At 44.9% G+C, this 13,451-nt stretch overlaps 1 pseudogene; it reads left to right on the plus strand.

The window, feature by feature from the left end:
* Positions 1-333: 333 nt before the first annotated feature.
* Positions 334-11,964, plus strand: LOC118590709 (annotated as a pseudogene).
* Positions 11,965-13,451: the final 1,487 nt, after the last annotated feature.

The raw sequence follows: 13,451 nt of genomic DNA on the forward strand, positions 1-13,451 counted from the left end.
TACAATATTTTTTTTTAAATAGTGTTTTTCATGCAATATATTGTGGTCATGGTTTCCCCTCCCCCATTTCCTCACAGATCCTCCACACCCTTCCAACTCTATGCTTTCTTTTTCTCTCTTAAGAAAACAATCTTGAGCCCGGCAGTGGTGGCACATGCCTTTAATCCCAGCACTCGGGAGGCAGAGCCAGGCGGATCTCTGTGAGTTGGAGGCCAGCCTGGTCTCAAAGCGAGTTCCAGGAAAGGTGCAAAGCTACACAGAGAAACCCTGTCTTGAAAAAAAAAAAAAAAGAGAGAGAAAAAAAAAAAAAGAAAACAATCTTGGGAGCACATGATGGTGTTCCTAACAATGCGGCTCTGGCTATGAAACCGCCTCACAGAGCGCTTTTGGCAAGTTCAGGAGGTGTTGAAACATGCTCAGCATTTTAGGGGAAGGAAGAGTTGCTGCTATCAGCTGGCAGTCAGGGTGGTGACCAGAGCCTTCCTTAAGTGTACAAAGGCATGAAAACTGAAGAAGCGGAACCTGAGGACCCTCTGGAATTACAGCTGCCTCCCAGGAACTTGGCTTACAGTACCCAGCACCTTAATTAAGTGCCAGGTGGAGCTCAACAGGAAAGTACGTGTGGACTTGGCCATCTGTGAACCAAAGACTTAAATCTTCGGCAGCTCTGGCTAAGAGGAGGCAGCAGGAAGGGTTTGCTGCAGCTTTGGGGGATGGAAAGGAGCCTGAGGGCATCTTTTCCAGAGTGGTGCAGTACCACTCTAGGCTGCAGAGCTATGGAAAGTCTAACAAACAAGATAGCTGTCTGATTTGTATTTATTTACATTTTAGCAACAGGCTTGAGAGAAAAGGTTTTTACTCAATGGCACAGCCCAAACCTGCCCTGTAAAGATTGTACAAATAAAGCTTTTGCAGTGTTTAAAAGAAAGGAAGAAAGAAAGAAAGAAAGAGAGAGAAAGGAAGGAAGGAAGGAAGGAAGGAAGGAAGGAAGAAAACAAACAGGCAAATAAAAAAAGATATATAATCAAAAATAAAACAAAATAAACTAGCAAATGAACAAACAAAAAGAAACAGAACATGAGAAACGCATACACATGCAGATATATACACATACCCACAAACAAAACCCATAAAACCACAAAATCAGAAACTATAATATACAAGCAAAAGACATTTAAGTTTTTTTTTTTAAAAAAAATACCCAAAGCAGGGCATGGTGGTGCACACCTTTAATCCTAGCACTTGGGAGGCAGAGACAGGCAGATCTCAGTGAGTTCGAGGCCAGCTTGGTCTACAAATCGAGTTCTAGGACAGCCAGGACTGTTACACAGAGAAACCCTGTCTCGAAAAACAACAACAACAAAAAAATGCCCAAACAAATCAACATGAGCCCCCCCCCCCCAAATGCCATTAAGTTCACTTTGTGTTGTTCATACACTGGCTTCTTTCTGTGTGTAGTTTGGGCCATGGAGCAATTTGGGTTTGGGCAGGGTAACCAAGATCTGGAGAGGCCCCACTGGTTCTAGGGCTGCATTCTGGGCATCCAAGTCTGTTGTCCTATTTCCTTGGACCTCTTGAGAATCCCTCCTTTGATGTCCTTTGTAGTAGACAATGGCTACCTTTTTGGCAGCCATGTGGCCTCTAGTAAGATCATGATTTCTTCTTTGTTTTTTGATTTCCTTTGGGACTGAGGGGAGGAGTCCCAGTTCTAGACAGAGGCCCCTGGACGTGGGCTGTAAGTATGCAATGGCGGCTTTGCCCTTCCCTAAGTTAAGAGCCTGGGTTGATGCCAAAAGCTCATCCCTATGTGCTGAAGTCCCTCAGCTGAGAGACTGGGCCCACCTCGTCCTGTCCAAACAAAACTGTTTTCATCAGTGTATAATACCTCTTCCACTTCTCATAGCCCGACAACTGTTAGGTCAGGTCTGTTGGACTGCAGCAGTCACTTCTGGGCAATCATGGCGGGGCTCTGTTAGATTATCATCTGGCAGTAGGCTGGCTGGCCTGATGGTTGAAGTCTTACAGAATTAGATATAGGGCTGGTCCGGGAGAAGTGTCTGGTGATGCATTATCTGGGTTTTGGACGTCCACCTCTCTGAGTCCCTCTCAAGGGGCCTGGACAGAGTGTGAGCTGCTTAGGAGCAGTTCCTGGCCCATGCTCAGATTATCAGCATCTTTCATGAGTATGCCTGAAAACAGCTGGCAGAACAGCAGCCCCGGGTCTCCTGAATCTTGAGCATCATTTTCAGGTAACAGTTTTGGTTGGAGGAGCTATTCCTCCGACAGAGGGCAGATCATCAGAATATGGGTTGGGGGGGGGTAGTAGAATTCAAAGTAAAGTGGGCTGTGGCCCCCCCAAAGGGTAGGGTGGCCCATAGGTTTTGGTATTAAGGAGCAGTCTTGGCATGAGTGAGAGTGGGTCACAGTCCTGGTCCCAAGTCCACCATCTGAGAGTCATCCAGGGAAGGAGAGCAGTCTGTCCAGTTGCCCTTTGGATGGCTCTTCATAGAGACAGATCTGCCTCTGTCAGGACTGAGTGGGCTGTTCCTGGGTCTACCAGGAATTTAACAGACTTGCCCCCTACCTTTAATGTTACTCTGGGTCCCTGGGGGCTCAGTGGAATGGGGCTCTGGCTCTGTCAGTCCTCATCCACATGAGGACAGGGTGTTTTTCCCCCTCTTTTTTCTTTCTCTTCCAGGGTCGTTTTTGTTTACAATAATCACATGGATCCTTGCAGCCTCTACCTTTCCTTGTATCTCCCCACCCCCCCCCACCGTGGGGTCTCTCTTAGTGGTCTCCCTGAGCACTGTCACTACTGCCTGGATCAATCTTTTGTTTTGTTTTTCTTCTACAGAGTCATGGTTATTGTAAACCTTTGGTACAATCTCCAATAATTGGGACGTATTTATACCCTCAAACCCTTCTACCTTCTGAAGTTTTTTCCTAATGTCTGGGGCCTATTATATAACAAAATCAATATTGGTTGCTCACTGGTTTTCTGACTTGTCTGGGTCTGTGGGTGTGAACACCCAGTAAACCTCACAGAGGCACTCCAGGAATCCAGCTGGCAATTCTTGGGGGCCTTGTATAAATAACCTCACTCACCTTAGATAGACTGGTGAGTTTTCTAGCAACTGCTTTCACTCCTTCTAACAGGGGCTTGTGGAAACTGTTTAGAGCCTTCTTACCTTGGTTGGTGTTGGGGTCCCAGTCAGAGGAAAACCTTCTCTATTTGAGATACATTGTCCTCAAGTGATCCTTTACTCAGGAACTTTCTTTCTTTCTTTCTTTCTTTCTTTCTTTCTTTCTTTCTTTCTTTCTTTCTTTCTTTTTTTTTTTGAGACAGGGTTTCTCTGTGTAGTCCTCTCCATCCTTGAACTCATTCTGCATGGCCTCAAACTCAGCGATTCCCCTGCCTCTGCCTCTTGAGTTCTGGGATTAAAGGTGTTCACTACCACTCCTGGCTGGAGAGCATCTTTTCTATTCTCAAACTGGATCTTGTCCCAATCCTGGGTCATGAAGAGGTGTCCAGGAGTGGTAGATTTTCATTCCAGGTGGATGATGGGTGTAAAAGACAGTCTCAGGGAGACTAATGAGAGCCTGAGGTTTTTCAGAGAATGGTGGACTCTGAGTTTTTCAGTTATACATGTCATTGGTTGTAAAGAAGACATAAACCATGATTGGAGTAGAGAAAGAATCTTTAGGTCTTGGGCCTGCTGGGTGCACCTCCCTTAGAGAGAGGATGGGGCCTTCCTCCCCCAGTCAGAGCCACTACAGCATGTGGAAGGAAGAGAGGCCATGAGGGGGAAGAGACTACCTCTTCCCCCTGAGCACAGCCAGAGGAAGTATTTCCCTCTCAATAGGCATAGCCAGAGTCCATGCTGAGACATAGAGAAGGGGAGTCAGTGTACTCTGTGGGGCTAAGAGAACAGACAGAGGTTTGGCTTTCTCTGACCAAACCAAGCGAATTTGGGTCTCCAACAAGAGGGCAAAGGTCTTAAGCCAGGAGTGTGGGTCTTGTACCAGAGAAAGCCACCAATCAATATAGGGAAAATGATTGGGGTGGCCAGAGTCTCCCTCCAGTCATCATTTTCCAGATGACTTGAATAGTTTGGGGGTCCAGAGATGCTTCACTGGTCCACCTGACTCCAAAAGAGAGTCTTGAGTTTTCTGGGTGAGAAAACAAACAACACATCCATCCTCGTAGCTGTGAGTTCTACATCTGGATCTGCAGGCGGCAGGAAGAGAGACACTGAGCCTGTCACTGAGTGACGTTTGAAACCTCGAAGCCCACTCCCTGTGACACACTTTCTCCAACAAGGTCACACCTGTTCCAATAATGTCACTCCCTATGAATCTATGTGGGCTATTTTTCATTCAAACTACCACACCCTCTTTGAAGTGTTTTAATATGCACTTCAACAGTGTTGTCTTAGTTAGGGTTTCTATTGCTGTGAAGAGACACCATGACCATAGCAACTTCTATTTATTTATTAATTTTTAAAGATTTATTTATTTATTTATTATACAGTATATAATCTGGCTGCATATACTCCTGCATGCCTGAAGAGGGAACCAGATCTCATTATAGATGGTTTGTGAGCTACCATGTGGTTGCTGGGAATTGAACCCAGGACCTCTGGAAGAGCAGCCAGTGCTCTTAACCTCTGAGCCATCTCTCCAGCCATGCCCACCCCCCCCCCCCCCCCCCCCCCCTGCAACTTTTCTAAAGGAAAATATGTAACTGGGGTGGCTTACGGTTTCAGAGATTTAGTCCATTAATGTCATGGCAGGGAGCATAGTGGCCTGCAGGCAGACATGGTGCTGGAGAGGGAGCTGAGAGTTCTACATCTTTCACCAGGCAACAGGAAGCGAACTGTGTCCCATACTGAACATAGCTTGAGCAAAGGAGACCTCAAAACCCATTCCCACAGTGACACACTTCCTCCAAAAACACCACACCTACTCCAAGAAAGCCGAGTCTCCTAATAGTACCGCTCCCTATGAGGGCCATTTTCTTTCAAACCACAAGGATCTTGGGACTGATCACTCTCCTGTTTTATATCTGTTTCTTCAGCCGGAACTGGCAGAAGCACACAGATAAGCAGACAGTAAGGACAACCAGCAGTGCTCAACACGAGGACTTGAGCTGGAACTCCAGGGACACCTCACAGGGATCTCAGACACCAGCCTTAGGGCTGCAGCCTGCCTTTCCTAAATGTCCTATTCAGAAGGTGACATAAACAGACCTGCCCTCAGAGGAGGTGACAGTCCCATTTGCTGAAGATCAGATTCTGTTCCTTTCCTGCCTTCTATCTCTTTATGCTTTCTCAGAGATCTGCCACCACCACCTTCTAACTCCCTTTCAATCTCAAGAGCCAGCCCTCTTCCCTCCGCAGCTTTAGAAATGGTGTCTTTTCTACATATTGACTTTCCTGCTGACTTTGCAACAGAACAGACAGACAAACTTGCTGTCCCCCCTCACTTCCCTTGCTCTGGTTTCAGCTCGCCTTTCCTGGCTTTCTAATTTAGTAATATATGAATGTTTTAGGATGTCTTTGCTGTGTGTTTCTTTGTTTCAGTTCCCTGATGCCCTTTCTGTCCCATCCCTTTCCCAGGGCCTGCTTCTCCAAAAGAAGGAGCCACCAAGGGAAGGAAAGGGAGACCCAAGGCAGGTAGGGATGGAGAGGAGAGAGTCCTGCAGACCCAGGCTCACCTTCCCCACCCACACTGGCCCTTTGATCACTACCTCGGGGATTCTGGAGTCCACATTGCACTGTACAAACTGGGATAAAGATTCCTGCCTACAGCCTCCCTGGATGGCCAAAGCAAGATTTAAAACTTCCCTTTCGAATATGAAACAAGCTACAATTCCTGGAGAGTGAGGCAGGCAGAGAGAGCCCAGCAGAAAGCAAGCCCAAGAATGCATTGTTAGTGCCTATTGAAACGCTCTTATGAGTTCCTGTTTATAAAGTGATCCTTATCATTCCTTTCTATAATTTTACAACCCATGTAATAGGTTTGGCAGATACAGGTATTCTAAAGAGACACTTGTGTCCCACTTAATCTATCAGACTATTAAAACAATAGACTCCTAAGAAATGGGTACTTCCCCCAGGAACCTCATGCTAGGAGAAGGAAAAGGTCCTAGCCAGAGGTGTGGCTTATCTTCCCTGGAAAGAGAAGTCAGACAGCTTGTCAGACCACCTTACAGGATGAGACTGAAGCCCTGGATACTGATGACTCAAGGGTGGGCGGGACTACGCTTGGAGTGCTTATCTTGTTTGTTTCTTTTGTTTGTCAAGATAAGGTTTGTCTGTGTAGTCCTGGCTGTCCTGGAACTCACTCTGTAGGCCTCTCAAACTCAGAGACCCACCAGCCTCTGCCTCCTGAGCACTGGCGTTAGAGGTGTGCACCAGGGACTGCTTATCTTCACCTCGTATTTAGACTTCAAGCTCCTTATCAGGACCTAAGAGGGATGTGAGATTTTACGGGATCTCTTTGTCCCTCATCCCATGAATACATCTCCTTTTTCTGCTTTCCACGATTACTGTGGCTCCTGGTTGGTTTATTGAGGGCAGGTGGCTGAATCTGGCTGGGGGGCACAGGCTGTGACCCCAACATTTGAAAATGAAGTCATATTATGTATTTCTTGCAGTTCATTATTGCCTTTCAATTTTCCTTCCTCTCCTACCTCCCCCTCCTCCTCCACGGTAACCCTCAAATCCATGGATGCTCTTAACTGGAGTTTCCTCACAAGTCCTTGCGCTTTTGAGGGACTGAGTTTGACAGATTTCCTCACAGACTAGCAGAGAGGGAAAGAAGCCACGACTAAGCAATAAGATGGCGGACTTCTAAGATGACTGACTTCCTCCTCACTCTCCTGACCTGAGACAGAAGCCTGGCAGCTTCAAACAAAGGTCTTTCAGACATTTTCTCCAGCTAGTCAGGGTCCCTGCTGATGGACTGGCTCACCAAGTTCAAAGCCAGATCGGAAGACGCTTATACAGCACCATCCTGTCTGTTTTCAAACTGACCGTCCATCAATTAAGGGAGATCCATCAAAGACTTAAAGCCTTCCCCAACACACACACACACACACACACACACACACACACACACACATACACACACACACACCAGCCCTCTAGGAGGGAGTGGATTTTTAGGGTTCAGCTTTCCTCCATCTGCTTTGCACAGGCCCCCCACACCTCCAGTGTGTTTCTTTACCCCTAATGAAAATCATCCCTATTACTGGCGGAACATCTGCTGTGCTTGAGGTCTACCCTCTGTCTGCTGCCCATGGCTCTGTTTCCTACCTTTTAATTCTTTAACTGGCAGAGAAAATGAAGCAGATCGAGACCCCTAGACAGCAATCATTTCACTGGCGGTTTCTTCCCTGTGGCCTCTGCCAGAGGTCTGTTCGGAGTGGTTACTCTGTCTTCAGTGTCTTCTGTAGTCTCTTTCTCATTCCACATGCCCACCTGTCTTTTTACACCCCCCCCCCTTTCAAAAGCACATCCTCAAGTAAATGTATGAGAATGTGGGCTTAAGAGGAGCATTCTGTAAGCTCCGGCATAGCTGAAAGTGTTTATTGCACACTGAACAGTAGTTACAGACTGGCTTTGGGTTTCTGCCATAGAACTGTGAAAACACATTGTTTTAAAGTCGTTGTCAGTCTGTGATCTGTTGACAGCTGTTGTGAGTAGTGTTTTCGTTCGTCCTGGAAAATTTTCTGATCGTCTTTAGCCTGTTCTCAGTCTTCAGCTTCATGGACTTAGGTGGTATAGTTCATAGGTCATGGTGTCTGGCTCTGGGAGCAGAGAGATTTTAATTTGGAAACTCAGACGTTCAGGTATGGAGGCCAGTGAGATGGCTGAGTGGATAAAAGCACTTGCTAGGCAGGCCTGAGCAGCTGAGTTCAATGGAATCCATGGTGGAGCAAGAACACTGACTCAGATGGTGACCCCAAAGATGACACTGTCATCTGACCTCCAGATGTGCACCATGGCATATGTCTGTACACATAGCACGCACAATAATAATTACACAGATTTTAAAAATATCATGTCTGGGAACCTTCTTTTGGAAAATTTTAAATTTTCGCATGCTATGGTGTACATGTGGAGCTCAGAGGATAGCTTGTGTGAGTCAGGTGGAGCTCAGGGGCTCAGGGTTGTAGGAAGCATTTGTCTGTTCTCTCTGGAGTGCTATAAAAAATGGGATGTGTGGGTTCCTTTTTATGTATTTTTTTCTACACTCTGGAACTAATCTTTTAAATCTACCCTAGACCCTACTAATAATATTCCCTCCTCAACATTTATTTTCCAAGTATTCATTAATTTATTTTGAGATTTTAAGTATTTTGTTTTATTAGGCCAAAGACAAAGTTACACTACCATGTTTTAGTCTTGTTCTATGGTCAGAGTATTTCACAACTAGTACTTAACTCATAAAGGGTTAGGGACTTCATTGATCCTTGAAGTCTAGCCATTCACAATCAAATCCTGGGTAATTAACCTCTCTGGAGCACAACAGTGATCCACTAATTGCCATTGACACAGGCCTTGGGCTCAACATGCAGAGATCACCACTGACGTAGATCTTTGGCTCAACAATAATGCAGAGGTCACCACTGATACAGGTCTGGGACCCAACAGTCATACAGTGGTCACCATTGATACAGGTCTGGGACCCAACAATAATGCAGAGGTCATCAATCATACAGGTCTGGGACCCAACAGTCATGCAGAGGTCACCATGATACAGGTCTGGGACCCAACAGCATACAGAGGTCACCATTGATACATGTCTGGGACCCAACAATAATGCAGAGGTCACCATTGATACAGGTCTGGGACCCAACAGTCATATAGTGGTCACCATTGATACAGGTCTGGGACCCAACAGTCATACAGAGGTCACCATGATACAAGTCTGGGACCTAACACTCATACAGTGGTCACCATTGATATGACTCTGGGACCCAACAGTCATACAGAGGTCACCATTGATACAAGTCTGGGACCCAACAATAATGCAGAGGTCACCATGATACAGGTCTGGGACCCAACAGTCATACAGAGGTCACCATTGATACAAGTCTGGGACCCAACAATAATGCAGAGGTCACCATGATACAGGTCTGGGACCCAACAGTCATACAGAGGTCACCATGATACAAGTCTGGGACCTAACACTCATACAGTGGTCACCATTGATATGACTCTGGGACCCAACAGTCATACAGAGGTCACCATTGATACATGTCTGGGACCCAACAATAATGCAGAGGTCACCATGATACAGGTCTGGGACCCAACAGTCATACAGAGGTCACCATTGATACAAGTCTGGGACCAAACAGTGGTCTAGAGAACACATATGGAGGGCCTGTCCTCTCACACCCCCTCTTTGTCATTTTGGGTAATTACTGGAAAACAGTGGCTGTAGCCCAAAACTGTGTATTGTTTTTAACATGTTCCTCTTTGGATGTATGAAACAATAGCTCTCCAAGTAACACAGAATATTTGAATAAAAGGTTATTGACTATTTGATTCTAGTTCCCGTGGCATCTCATTATTTATTACCTTGTGGTGCTGGGGAATCAAAAACACTCTACTGAGCTTGACCCTAGTTTTCATTTTATATATGTATATGTGTGTTCTCTCTCTCTCTCTCTCTCTCTCTCTCTCTCTCTCTCTCTCTCTCTCAACAATGGATCACTGTTGAGCTCCACAGAAGTTAATTACCCAGGATTTGATTGTGAATGACTAGACTTCAAGGATCAATGAAGTCCCTAACCCTTTATGAGTTAAGTACTAGTTGTGAAATACTCTGACCATAGAACAGGACTAAGGATCTCATTATATAGCCCCAACATGCCTTGAACTCCCCTTGGAGCCCAGGCTGGCATATAAACATGTAGAGTGATTCTCCTGTCTCTGCCGCCAGAATTCTGAGATTACAAACCTGTGTTGTATGTCACCATGCCTGGCTCACTTCGTATTTGTAAATGATATCTTTAAAAAATTATGTAGGCAATTCAGTAGGTGAATGATATGGACTTTGCAAAGAAACACAGCTAGTTATCTTTTATTTTTCTCTCTTCCTCCCTTCCCAGAATCTTGCTAGAATTACAAGGATGAGTCAGCATATCCAGCCTAAAATTTTCTTTAAAGGACAAATAATTAGTGTCGCTAAATGACCTAAGTGCATGCATATACATTTTGAAGCCTAAGATATTAGGTGCTGAACTGATAGCGCTTCCTCTTGCTTCCGTGCTCAGTAGCTGCAATGTGTATGATGTATACCACCAGATGGCGCCAGTGCATCGGCCCTTAACTGGAATTGTAAAACAGCTTGACTTTCACAGCATCTGTGTATCCTGCTTTCTTAATAAATTTGAGTATTCTGGTACTGATCTTACTGAAATAGGACTGTAAAGACCAATAATTAAGTTATAATTTTCTGGAGGATGCAATATGGTTAATTTTTATGTATTAATTCATGTTATTCTTTAAAGTTAAAATCATTATTCAAAAGATGAAAAATAACATGGATATAAAACAGTTGAATTCAAATTCGATGTCATAATGTATATGTCTTAACACTTGAAAGAGAAAGGAATGAAGACATAGAGGCACAATGTTTATTTCTCTGTGGCTATTTTAAATTATTATTCCAAGGTTACTATTGCAATCAGAATTTCATCACACTGAAAATGAGACACACTTCCTCCTTCTCTCCTCTTCAGATTTAAAGACTGTACACTTAGGTCCTTTTGATTTCTTTTTAAAAATGATAATACAAATTGTTCTGTCAACTGGACAAAGACTGGGGTTATCTGATAAGAGAGAATCTCGGTTGAGGAATCGCCTCCCTCAGAATGACCTGTGGGCGTGACTGCAGGAAATTTTCATTATGAATGGTTGATGAAGGAGGGCCCAGCCTGCTATGAGCAGGTCTGATTCTGGCAAGCGGTCCTGGGTTATACAAGAAACCAAGCTAAACAAGCCATGGGAAGCAAGTGAGTGAACAGTGTGCCCTCCACGGTCTCTGTTTCGGTTCCTGCTGTGAGTTCTGACTTGGCTTCCCCCGATGATGGACTGTAGCATGCAAACTGAACAAACCATTTCCTTCTGTGTTTGTTTTGGTAGAGCTTCATCACAGCAACAGAAAGCAAACTAGGGCACAAATCAAACTAAGCAAAGAATAAAAGCAGTCACATAAAACATATTACATCTCCCATTGGTATTTTATAAGCGTGAATATCTGGTCATTTTTGTAGCAGGAATCTTAAAGAGTCTTATTAATAAAATCAAACCTGAGGCCAATTATTGGGGTGAACGCTGGAAGATCAGAGAAGCAGAACAAGCCACAGATTCCTCACCTTGCCGGTTCTTCAGCTGATCCTGAGGATCCTCATATCCGAATGAATCTCAGCTGAACTGCTGCTAGAAGCCTAAAAGCTTAACCAGCCAAATGCTGCTAGTTTCTGGTCCTCACACCTTATATACCTTTCTGCTTTCTGCCATCACTCCCTGGGATTAAAGGCGTGAGTCACCATGTGTGACTGTATCCTTGAACAGATGGATTTCTTCTGCCTCTGGAATGCTTGGATTAAAGGCATGTGCTACCACTGCCTATCCTCTATGTTTAATATTGTGGCTGTCCTGTTCTGTGACCCCAGATACGTTTATTGGGGTGCACAATATTTCAGGGAACACAATACCACCACAAATTTAGCTCACATTTTTATTGATTTATAATTTTTTAATAGATCTTGCTTCAAGTTTATCTGTAAAAATACATTGGGCACTACCTGCAAATAGTGTCTAAGTGTGTCACACCAGCCCACCTGTCTTCGTCTTGACAGGTAGAAGCTTCTTCTATGGGGCCTTCACAGAGGCTTGGGCACCTTCGGGAGCCCGAGTTAGAGCTGCAGACTCGGCCTTGGTTTGAAGCTTGGACTTTGGTTGTCAGAGCCTACAACCCTTGGCCATGTAGCTTCAGATCTGCTTTCCAAATCTGGTGTGATCGATGAAAGCAAGACCACTGATTCTGGAGTTGGGTCCTTTTGGCATCTTGGGCTTAACTGCCTTGTGCTTCCCAGGGCTTTGATGACCTCTGCACATGCACTCATGGCCTTGGCGCTGTCTGCCTGCATCTTCTTCAGGTCTTTCTTGTGTTTCTTGGCAAAGTGCATATCCTTTAGAAACTTGGGGCCCACCCCTTAAGAGACTCATATCTTTGTGACCAGGGTTTCTTGATATCATTTCTGTGCCATTTTCGGGATTGATTGTATGTGGGTTCTTGAACTTGGCCATGTCTGCATGGTAATCTGCGGTTCCTGAAGTGCCTGGGACTGGAATGTGGAGGCCCACAAAGGTTTCCTAGTGATATCTGAGCTTGCTTGACCCAGCAGAGCTGCATTAGAAGATTGCTTGACCATGTGCATGGTTTCTAGGTGATTAGAAGGGTCTACACTTGGCTGAGTTAGAGGGAGGTCTTTTGCTCTACCCCTTGGCATTCCTATAAATAGCCCTTTAGAAGAGATAGGAGGGGCCGGGGGATAATGATCCAGGCCCTCCTGAGGCTATCCTGTGTTTCTGTTTCTCTCCCCTCTGTCCTTCTATCTAAATCTCTTATCCCTCATTCCTCCAAGAAGACCCTGGGGTAAAATATGGGAGCCAGTCTCCCAGCTGGCCTCCCACACTGGAAGAGAAAACAAAACAAAACAACCAACAATTTTTTAATTTAAATACACTTATTTACCTATTTTTTTATTGTGTGTGTGCATAAGTGTGTGCATGCATGTATGTGCTTGTGTTACAATACTGCTTAGGTATGCCTGTGGGGATCAGAGAACAACTTGGAGAAGTCAGTTGCATCCTTCCACCATGGTGATCTTGAGGATTTGACTCCAGTCTAAGGCTTGGTGGCAAGTACCTTTACCTGTTGGGCCATCTTGCCAAGCCTGGTTCAGAGCTTTCTGTTCTTCAGCATTAATAAGGAATTAAAGTGGTGTGGATGTAGCTCAATGATTTTCTCACCTAACTTCTTATTTCCCAGGAGCAACCACTACAGAAATGTTGGCGACTTTTCCCTCATGGACATTTGTGGTTTTTATTAACCAGGCAACTACCGTAAACTGTGTGTGTGTGTGTGTGTGTGTGTGTGTGTGTGTGTGTGTGTGTGTGTGTGTATTCTTTGTGTTAATAAGCTATATATATATATATATATGTATGTATATATATGCTAGACAGATATTACCAGCCTTGAAGGCCACTGAGGATGGATGGACCCCTTCCCTTCCTCACGGTTGACTTTGAACTCTGATCATTTCCCCTGGTAATTTCTAGAAAGGAGAGCAACATGGGGATGGAGAGATGGCTCAGCAGTGAGGGCATTACTGCTCTACCAGAGGACTCGAATATAGTTCTTAAGTA

This window comes from Onychomys torridus, chromosome 9 (genome assembly GCF_903995425.1).
Source record: "Onychomys torridus chromosome 9, mOncTor1.1, whole genome shotgun sequence".
Taxonomy (NCBI): domain Eukaryota; kingdom Metazoa; phylum Chordata; class Mammalia; order Rodentia; family Cricetidae; genus Onychomys; species Onychomys torridus.